This window comes from Hyla sarda, chromosome 8 (assembly GCF_029499605.1).
Source record: "Hyla sarda isolate aHylSar1 chromosome 8, aHylSar1.hap1, whole genome shotgun sequence".
NCBI lineage: Eukaryota > Metazoa > Chordata > Amphibia > Anura > Hylidae > Hyla > Hyla sarda.
In genome coordinates, this window is record NC_079196.1 from 126,790,625 (window position 1) to 126,799,883 (window position 9,259).

The following is a 9,259-nucleotide window of genomic DNA, read 5'->3' on the forward strand; positions in this document are numbered from 1 at the left end:
CCTGTATGTCTGCTCGTAAAAGAGGATTTCCTGCTGCAGATCTGCTATGAGTGGAAACTTAGCTTTAGGCCATGTTCACCCAATGTTTTTTGGAGATTTTGAGATAAAGACAGAAGTGTATTCAAAAGGAATGGAAACTATAAAGGAAAGACTTAACCTGGGTTTACATGTCAGAAAGTCCGCATGGAAAATCTCTGTGCGGACATTCCGCAGACTGCGGTTGCCAGCATAACAGGATGATGTTAACACCGCCTGGAAATGCGTCATCTCATAGAATCATCTGGCGTTGAAATGTTGTCATGTGCACCAACCAGCAGAATCCCATAAAATTTGAGATGATACTTCTCCTTCCTACTGGATCCATTTCTTATTTTGGCTAAAAAAAAAAAATAATGCTAGAAAAAAACCTGTGTCTTGGGGTATGGTCAAACACATCGCAGTCGTCGTGTACTAGATGCTGCGGATGCTTTGCTGACCTCTATAGAGCAAGGGCAGAGTGAGCTCCCTGCTCACTGTAGCACTGTGTGTCCGCTTGTAGCGGTGGATATCCTGCCGGTAGTCACGAGTTGACACACAGAGCTACATGGCCGCAGCAGGGAGCTTGCTCTGCAGTCGCTCTGTGACTGACGACAGCACATCCACAGCATCAATTATGCTGCAGATGAGCTGTATGTGACCTTACCTTAAAGCTGCATTTCAACTTGGCATTTTTTGACCAAAGCCAAAAGTGGATCCATGAGAAAGGAGAAATACAGGGTGGGCCATTTAAATGGATACACCTTAATAAAAGGGCAATGGTTGGTGATATTAACTTCCTGTTTGTGGCACCTTAGTATATGTGAGGGGGGAAACTTTTCAAGATGGGTGGTGACCATAGCAGCCATTTTGAAGTTGGCCATTTTGAATCCAACTTTAGTTTTTTCAATAGGAAGAGGGTCATGTGACACAAAAAACTTATTGTGAATTTCACAAGAAAAACAATGATGTGCTTGGTTTAACATAACTTTATTCTTTTATGAGTTATTTACAAGTTTCTGACCACTTATAAAATGTGTTCAATGTGCTGCCCATTGTGTTGGATTGTCAATGCAACCCTCTTCTCCCACTCTTCACACACTGATAGCAACACCGCAGGAGAAATGCTAGCACAGGCTTCCAGTATCCGTAGTTTCAGGTGCTGCACATCTCGTATCTTCACAGTATAGACATTTGCCTTCAGATCACCCCAAAGATAAAAGTCTAAGGGGGTCAGATTGGGAGACCTTGGGGGGCATTCAATTGGCTCACGACAACCAATCCACTTTCAAGGAAACTGTTCATCTAGGAATGCTCGGACACCCATAATGTGGTGGTGCACCATCTTGCTGGAAAAACTCAGGGAACGAAAGAGGGAAACACATCATCATGTAGGCCACTGGATATGCGAAATTGCTACATGATGATGTGTTTCCCTCTTTATGCACTGAAGCTGGCACGTTCCCTGAGTTTTTCCAGCAAGATGGTGCACCACCACATTATGGGTGTCAGGTCCGATCATTCCTAGATGAACAGTTTCCTGGAAAGTGGTTTGGTCGTCGTGGGCCAGTTGAATGGCCCCCAAGGTCTCCCGATCTGACCCCCTTAGACTTTTATCTTTGGGGTCATCTGAAGGCAATTGTCTATGCTGTGAAGATACGAGATGTGCAGCACCTGAAACTACGGATACTGGAAGCCTGTGCTAGCATTTCTCCTGCAGTGTTGCTATCAGTGTGTGAAGAGTGGGAGAAGAGGGTTGCATTGACAATCCAACACAATGGGCAGCACATTGAACACATTTTATAAGTGGTCAGAAACTTGTAAATAACTCATGAAAGAATAATGTTAAGTTAAAACCAAGCACATCATTGTTTTTCTTGTGAAATTCCCAACAAGTTTGATGTGTCACATGACCCTCTTCCTATTGAAAAAACAAAAGTTGGATTCATAATGGCCCACTTCAAAATGGCCACCATGGTCACCACCCATCTTGAAAAGTTTCCCCCCTCACATATACTCATGTGCCACAAACAGGAAGTTAATATTACCAACCATTCCCATTTTATTAAGGTGTATCCATTTAAATGGCCCACCCTGTATAATGGAATGGAAGAGAGCAGAGGACTTTGATGTGACTCACTTTAGTGTATTCCTGCTAACTCCATTCTAAACCGACACTCAGGAGAAGTAACTATAGGAAAAGGAGGCTTTTTCATGTCAGTGGGTCTCGTAAAACGTCTTTACAATTGGAGGTCTAGACAAAATTGTTTTTGTCTGATCGCGGGGGTTCAACCGCTGGGACCTCCCGCGATCTCCTGAACAGAGCCCCGGCATTGACGTGCTGTGCGCCAGCTAATGCGCTTATCATCAACCTCACTGAGGTCGATGAACAGCCCCCCCCCCCGCCCCCATACAGCTCTATGGGAGAGGCAGGGATGCACGAACGCCTCTCCCTTAGAGATACATGGTCAGGGCTGGTGCAAGGATTTTTGCCTAGGCGAAAGTAAATTTTGCTCCTTGACCCCACCCACTGGCCCCGCCCTTTGACACACCCCACCTTACAACTTGAGTGACACACTGAAACAAACCCCTTCCTCATGTAATCACCTTACAACTGGGGTGACACACTGTAACAAACCTCCTCCTCATGTATTCTCCTTACTACTGGGATGAGACACTGTAACAAACCTCCTCCTCCTGTAATCTCCTTACTACTGGGGTGACACATTGTAACAAACCTCCTCCTCATGTAATCTCCTTATTACTGGGGTGACACACTGTAACAAACCTCGTCCTCATGTAATCTCCTTACTACTGGGGTGACGCACTGTAACAAACCTCCTCCTCAAGTAATCTCCTTACTAATGGGGTGACACACTGTAACAAACCTCCTCCTCATGTAATCTCCTTATTACCGGGGTGACACACTGTAACAAACCTCCTCCTCATGTAATTTCCTAACTACTGGGGTGACACACTGTAACAAACCTCATCCTTATGTAATCTCTTTACTACTGGGGTTACACACTATAACAAACCTCTTCCTCATGTAATCTCCTTACTACTGGGGTTACACACTGTAACAAACCTCCTGCTCATTTAATCTTCTTACTACTGGGGTGACACACTGTAACAAACATTAGTTTAGCAAACAGAATCACAAATAACAGTATTAGATAGAGAGTTATAGCAGACAGTATAAAACATTATAGGATTAGATACAGGGGCTCAACAACCAGTATCAGACACATAGGGATTAGATATACAGCTCAGCAGACAGATCACACATGAGATTAGATACAGGGGCTCTGTAAAAAAAAAAAAAAAACATGATTTAAATAATAGTTCATTTTCTAATGTACATAAGCAGTATATTTAGTACCAGTATGTGATCAAAACATTCCTCAAAAGTTCAGTTTGGGAATATGCAGCTGTAATACAACCAAGTGAACCTGGCCTTAAAGAGTAGCTGTCACCAAACAAAACTTTTAATATGCACAAAAGAGAAAGAGAGGGACGTCACTCACCAGGATACGGTGCAATTTTCTTTATTTCAACGGTGCAGAGACATGGAGCACGGACGCCAGAAGGTGGGACTAGATCATCAGTGAGAAGCTGGGTGACAGCTGTTGCGCGTGCGTATCACGCTTCTTCAGACCCTACCTGTTCCGTGATGCGTCACCCTTAAGAGCACACCTCCCCGGGTGACGCACCCGGAACAGGTGCGTGCTAATTAATACATTAAAAACATTAAATAACAACTCGTAATGTATAGGATTTGTTACAAGTGTAAAAAGTTTCTATCTAAATAGTATGAATATAGAAAAGTACAAAAGTTACAAAAAATTTATTCTTTTTATAAAAATTTATATAGAAAAAGAGAAAAGAAGAAAAAGAAAACAAAAAGGCTATGGATTAACAAAAAGGCTATGGATTAACCTGAAACGCAGGAATATGAATTACAAAAAGACACTGTAGTCCACTCTTTCATTGAGTCCCAGGTTGCCGGCAGCATTAAGTTTTATGATCCATTTGGCTTCTGTTTGTAACAGGAGTTTTCTTTTATCAGAATTTTCTTTGCTGCGGACAACCTCGAGTCCCTGAAAGAGTAAATCATTACAGATGCCTTTATGCTCACTGTTCATGTGTTCGATAAAACGGGGTGCACCTTTTTTAGTTTTAACTGAGTAGACATGTTCCCTGAATCTTGTATTAAGGGTACATTTTGTGCTACCAATGTAAAACCTTCCGCATGAACAGGTCATCGCATACACAACCCACTGGGTTCTACAGGTAATTAAGGTGTTAACATGTATAATTTCTCCACCAATTTGGGTACTTTTACCTATTTTCATATTGGGGCACCAAATACATGTACCACACTTGTGGTTCCCTGTGGGGCCAGATTTTGTGAGCCAGTCAGTAGTTTTAGGGTTGGAACAGAAGTTGCTACTAGTAACTGCATCCCTCAGGTTTTTACACCGCTTGAACGTGATGAGAGGTCTGTCATGTACAAGTTTTCCTAGGTCAGTGTCACTTTTTATCAAGGACCAACTATTATGTACCGCTCTTCTTATGACTTTTTCAAGGGGACTAAATTTGAAAGAAAAGGAGAACCTAGATACTGGATTGTCAGAGGATTTTACTTTAGTATCTTGTTTGGCTTTTTTGTTTTTGTTAGTTGCGAGTAAGTTATTTCTATCCTGTGCTAGGGCTCTTTTTAGAGCTGTATTAATAATAAATACAGGATAGCCACGAGCCAATAATCTCTGCTTCAGTTCTTCGGCTTGAGAGATAAATTTTTCATCAGTATCGTTAATGCGTCTCAAACGCAGAAATTGTCCGTACGGTAAGGCGGTTTTTGTGTGTTGAGGATGATAGCTCGAGAACTGAAGCAGAGAATTAGAGGCTGTGGGCTTCCTATAACCTGATGTACGGAGTTCCCCTCCCTCTGTTTCAATAAGAACATCTAAGAATTCCATTTTTTTCGAATCGACTTTGTAAGTGAATCTAAGATTCATTTCATTTTTTTCATTGAGGAATTCTACAAACTCCCTGAAGTTCGTCGCGGTGCCATCCCAGGCGATGAACACGTCATCGACAAATCTGAGATAGCACCGGACGAACTTCAGGAAAGGATTGGAGGTAGTAAACACATATTTTTCCTCGAATGAGGCGACGTATAGATTTGCAAATGTACAGGCCACGGGGGTGCTACGGGGGTGCCCATGTGCATACTTTTGTGATTGCTGCATCTTTAAGGGACTTGGAACCACACAGTGTACAGTGCCTGCCAGCACTTTACGGAACTGTTGCGGACATATTCAGGAACCAGAAACCATGCTGCTGAAGCACTAAGGGAGGAGCGCTATTTGGGGTAGAGGTGCCGACTATCTACTCTTGCCGAGTTATTTGCGATAAAACTTTTAATATATTGTTCCCTATGTTATTATAAGACACTTTGCTTTTTACTTGCTGTTAAATTTCTCAACCTTTATATGTTTTTAATGTGAGTGAAAAAACGGCCACTAGGTGGCTCTGTTCTGTTCCCTGGTTGGTGTAAAACAGTTTGTTTGGTCTCCACTTGGATTTGCAGAAGTCTAAACTCAGGTACAGCTCTCACAGGCTTCTGTGACATCGCGCCTGCTGGGGAACGCCTACTTTCTCGTGCCATGAGCTCATATAATGTGAGCAAGGGGAAAGGTATGATACAGAGCTTTTTAAAGCTTGGAAATGTTAAGGTGGGATGTTAAGAGTAGTTAGGGAATAAAATCTGACTTAGTTTAGAAAATATGGTTTGATGACAGGTACTCTTTAACCTGTTAAGGACCCTTGATGTTCGCGTACGTCATGACACCCTGGTATTTGAACCCAAGGCCCCAGCACTGCAAGGCAGCAGTGCTAACCACTGATCCACCATGCTGCCCTTAGCATATATCTGCTATGTACGGTTGCTAAAATGGACAGAGGTATCAGCAGAGAGCACTGTGCTCTTGAAGTCATCAGTGTTCCAAAAAGAAAGGAATTTCCTCTGTAGCATTCAGCAGCTAATAAGTACTGGAAGGATTAAGATTTTTTTAATAGAAGTAATTTACAAATATGTTTAACTTTCTGGCACCAGTTGATTTAAAAGAAAAAAGGTTTTCACCGGAGTACCCCTTTAAATGTGACATGCCCCCCCCCCCAAACCATTTCAGTAAAATTTGCTTTTCAAAAGCCAAATGTGACTCCTTCTCTTCTGAGCATTGTAGGTCGCCAGCAGAGCACTTGACGTCCACACATGGGGTATTTACATACTCAGAAGAAATGGGGTTACAAATTATCCCTTGTAAAAAAAATTAATTTGAGGGAAAACTAGCATTTTAGTGAAAAAAAAATCATTTACACCTCCAACTTTAAGGAAAAGTCATCAAACACCTGTGGGGTGTTAAGGCTCACAGGATTCCTTGTTACATGCCTTGAGGGTGTAGTTTCCAAAATAGTATGCCATATTTTTTTTTTTTTTAGGGGCTTCCTTAAATGTGACATGCCCCCCAAAATCCATTTCAGAAAAACTCACTCTCCAAAATCCCACTGTCACTCCTTCTCTTCTGAGCCCTCTACTGCGCCCGCCAAACACTTGACATACACATATGAAGTATTTGCTTACTCGAGACAAATTGGGTTACACATTTTAGGAAGATTTCTCTCTTTTTACCCCTTGTAAAAATTCAATAATTGGGTCTACAAGAACATGCCAGTGTAAAAAATGGAGATTTTGAATTTACTCCTTCAATTTGCTGCTATTCCTGTGAAACACCTAAAGGGTTAACAAACCTTCTGAATGTCATTTTAAATACTTTGAGGGGTGCAGTTTTTATAATGGGGTCATTTATGGGGTATTTCTAATATGAAGGCCCTTCAAATCCACTTCAAAACAGAACTGGTCCCTGAAAAAATTAGATTTTTAAAATGTTTTGAAAAATTGGAAAATTGCTGCTGTACTTTGAAGCCCTCTGGTGTCTTCCAAAAGTAAAAACATGTCAACTTTATGATGGAAACATAAAGTAGACATATTGTATATGTGAATCAATATATAATTTATTTGGAATATTCATTTTCCTTATAAGCAGAGAGCTTCAAAGTAAAAAAAATAAATGCATCAAATTTTGGAATATTTCACCAAGAAATGATGCAAGTATCAACAAAATTTTACCACTAACATAAAGTAGAATATGTCACGAAGAAACATTCTCGGAATCAGAATGAAAGGTAAAAGCATCCCAGAGTTATTAATGTTTAAAGTGGTCAGATGTGCAAAAAATGGCTGCGTTCTACAGAGAAAATTGTCTGGGTCCTTAAGGGGTTAAGGTGTAGGTAGGAGTAATTTGTTTGCCTCTGCAGATTTTACATACAATCTCCTAAAGTTAGAAAAGGTTTGTGAGCTCATCTGTGGACATATGGTTAATTTGCAGACATCATACTCATTTTTCCAGCTCAGAAGTAACTTATTTAAAATGAGTCATTTTCAAAATGCACGGGGAGTGAATGTCTGATGATCTCATAGACAAAATCTGCTAAATGCTAAAACCAGATGGATCTTCCCCCTGAGGTTTTTTTTTTTTTTTTAAATGTTTCATTTACTGTATGCATTTTTCTGACACCACATGAGTTTAAGAACTTAAAGTGGATTTCCTGAACCCTTTACATGGGTTCAGTTTCTTCAGTACATGGTTAAAGTTACCTTAGAATTTTCTAAGTAGTTTGTCAGTTGATTCTAAAAAAAATAAAATTATGATTATTATATCCATGCTATACCAAGATTATCCTTGCATGTATTACTTCAGTATTCTATGATAAGTTGGCTGTTGGCTTAATGGAGGCAAATTCAGTCGACACAGAGCAAAAACATATAGGCACATTTATCAAAACAGTCTGAGACAAACACATCTTAATTGCCCATAACAACCAATCACAACTCCACTTTCATTTCTTAAGTTACTCTGGCACACACCGCTGCAGCACAGACCAAAATGAGCTGCTGTATATTTCAATTACAATTACATTACAATATATATTTCAATTGCAATCATATATGCTGTATATTTCAATTTCAATTCACATACAGTTATCGTATATACTCGAGTATAAGCCGACCCGAATATAAGCCGAGGCCCCTAATTTCACCCCAAAAATCCAGGAAAAGTTATTGACTCGACTATAAGCCTAGGGTGGGAAATACATCATCCCCCTATCATCATCACCCTGTCATCATCATCACCTGTCATCATCCCCCCATTCATCATTACGCTTGTCGATGTCTGATTTAACAGTGGTCTTCAACCTGCGGACCTCCAGATGTTTCAAAACTACAACTCCCAGCATACCATCGGCCATCGGCTGTCCGGGCATGCTGGGAGTTGTAGTTTTGAAATATCTGGAGGTCAGCAGGTTGAAGACCACTGCCCGGGCCTTCGTCATCATCCAGCCCCCCCCTCCCCCTTTAGTTTTGTACTCACCTCCGCTCGGCGGGACGTTCGTGTGAGCTGGTCCGGGCCATCTGTGCTGCAGGACAGTCCGGTGGGGAGCCGATGGCTGTCCGGGCATGCTGGGAGTTGTAGTTTTGAAATCTGGAGGTCCGCAGGTTGAAGACCACTGAGGGTGGAGAGTTCACTCGAGTATAAGCCGAGGGGGGTGTTTTCAGCACAAAAAATCGTGCTGAAAAACTCGGCTTATGTTCGAGTATATACGGTAAATTGGAATCTGTCATCAGTGTCATCCGCACTAAGCTGTTGGTACAGGCTGGTAGTACAGGTGACATTAATGATAACGATACTTACCTACGGTGGTCCTGTCCACCAGTTATCCTTCTAGTTCAGGCAACAGGCTTGGTGCACAGGCGGCGCTCCAAGAATATGGTGGTGATGTCACCAATGCTGCTTCTTTACCTGGCACGGCACAATGTAAAAATGAAATTTATGGGGTGTAAAAAAAAAAGTTGTGTTTTGTGCTAGAATTCCTTTTGAACATGCCCCTTGATGGTATAAATTTCTCCCATAGTTTTAAAAATCCACTTGGGTCTAATTTTGTTTTGCCTATATCATGCGCACTCACAATCACTAGTCCTAGCCCCATTTGTTTTATTCCAGCCTAGCTGCACCTATACGCTCAGTTACAGAAACTTGGTTATTGTGATCACCAGTCTGACTCTCCAAACCTTCCAGTTCTTAAATGTAATGTATGCCCTGCACCAGCTCCCTCTGTG